Below are 2304 nucleotides of genomic sequence, written 5' to 3'. Positions count from 1 at the left end.
TGGCTGCACAGGAGCATGAATAAAGGGGAGTTGACTACCAGGGTGGGAGGGTACAAAGGAATGGAGTTGTGGTCCCCAGGGGACATAATGTTGTGTGCCTTAGAATCCATCTGCCCAGTGTGCCAGTGAGATCTCAGCAGGTTGAGCACATGCTTTGCACACGGGAGGCTCATGTTTAACTCCCAGCAGTGCATGTCTGCCAAGCACTGACAGGAATGACCCCAAGTACAGAGCCAGGAGTGACTCCTGGATTCTACTGGGAGTGGCCCCCAAACAGACAAATCTGTCTTATGCTCATCTCACAGAGCATGGGCCCTACAGTGACTCAGCCATTAGCCATGTTTCAGATCTCCAAGGAAGCCACAGCAGGGCAGCAGCTGGGGCAGTGGTACATGGTCTGAAGCCCCAGCTCTGCCACTGGGGAGTCTGGTGAAGTGGGGTACAGGGTCTTTGGCTCGGGTCTCATGGGGCGGGACTGTGTGTGCATTTGCAGCCCTTCTCTGCTCTTAGTCTGAGCTCACTTGCAAGGTTGGGCCTCCATATATGGACCCCAGCAGGACAGCCCCTCTGCTGTGGCCCCTGCTAAAGGAGCTGTCTGCATTTCTCATCTCATTGGAGAGTATTAAACAAGCTTTAATATCCCCCACACACATACTCTTTTCCACACGCTTTTAAAAAAGTTTTTCCTCACAATATTTAGGCCAGTGAGCCAGTACAAGAGGTAATAAGGCACTTGCCTCCCATGTGGCCACTTCACCAAACTCTAGTTTGATCCCCAGCACCCTATATGGTTCCCTGAGCACTGCTGGGTGTCACCTAAAAAAACAAATAAAATATTACATGAGTGTTGGAGAGTTTGAAAATTGTTTAAAAATCAGAATATAGGACTAGAACTTACGCTTTGCATACAAGAGGCCCAGGTTTGATCCCAGGCACCACGTGGCTCCCTAAGAACAAAGCTGTGAGTAGCCCCTGAACAATTCCAAGTGCAGTTCAAAAACAAAAACTAAATCAAGCCAGAGCAATAGTATAGCAGGAAGGGTGCTTGCCTTGCGTGCAGCCAACCTGGGTTTGATCTCCGGCATCTCATGTCAGGAGTGATCTCTGAGCACTGAACCAAGAGTCAGCTCTGAGCACCACCAGGTATGGTCCAAAAGGGAAAAAAAAACTAAATCAACAGAATACAAACATATAACATTGAGGTCAGACGATTCGCAGCCTCTTCCATTGATTTGTCTGTACTCAGGATGGATGGATGGATCCTGCACTTGAGCTCCTCCCAGGGCACTGCCAGTGACCTGACTCCGTCCATATGTGATATGGGCAGATAGTTTCTGTTCTGGAATACTCTAGAAGCATCCAGCCCTAACTCTGTCTTTCACATATGGGGTCTCATCTTTTCCCTGAAGGGCCAGTGTGGGCTCCCACATCCCATCTGAACCTCACCTAACGCCAGGAAGACTGGAGCAAGGGGCTTAGAGACATCACCTGCTGACCAGTGGCACTACACCACTGCTGCCCTGCCAGCCAGGACAGGCCACCAGTCACAGGCACCAGGGCGCGAGGGTCCCTATAGGGAGGCAGCCCAGGAACTGTCCTGGTCATGCAGACAGGAGAGCCCCACCTGCTGGCAGAGTCTCAGGCTGGCCCCACCCCCAGAGGAAGAGCAGCCCTGTGGTTACTGAGACCTCCCGCCAGACTCATCTGATTCAAACCCAAAACAAGACAGTAGCAGCACAGTCTATTACTTCTCCACACTGAGACTGCTGCCAGCCCAGGAGGAGATCCTGGGGACTGGAGGGCTAAGGCCTGGCATGAGAGGTTCTGTGGGATGGTCTGGCAGGCAAGAAGCCAGCCTGGCTCAGCACCAACTCCAGTTCCCCAGTGCAGCTGGGGCATGTGCTGGGGTAATGAACCACCCCTGGCTTATGTTCTTTTGTTGTTGACTTTGGGTTTGTATTTTGCTTTGGGGCCACACCCAGCAGTGCTCAGGACTCACTCCTGACTCTGAGCTCAGGGATCACTCAGGACTTCATGGAGTGCTAGGGATTAAACCTGGGTCGGCCATGTACAAGGCAGGTGTCCTTCCCACTGTACCATTGTTCCAGCCCCTTGTTGACTTGGGGTATTTTTTCTTACTGGTTTTCAGACTGTGCAAAGCCTCTGCTCAGTCCTTTGAGCTATCCTTCCATCCCTACAACAATACAATTCTGACCCCTGGTCACTGGTGACCCCTGGGTACCCAAGGGTGATTTGGGGTTTCCGGTGGACTAAAGACCAACAGTTGTGGGAGCAGAAGGAAGG

This window comes from Sorex araneus, chromosome 5 (genome assembly GCF_027595985.1).
Source record: "Sorex araneus isolate mSorAra2 chromosome 5, mSorAra2.pri, whole genome shotgun sequence".
In the NCBI taxonomy this organism is placed as follows: domain Eukaryota; kingdom Metazoa; phylum Chordata; class Mammalia; order Eulipotyphla; family Soricidae; genus Sorex; species Sorex araneus.
The sequence above is the reverse complement of the archived record's forward strand: the minus strand, read 5'-3'. Positions refer to the sequence as shown.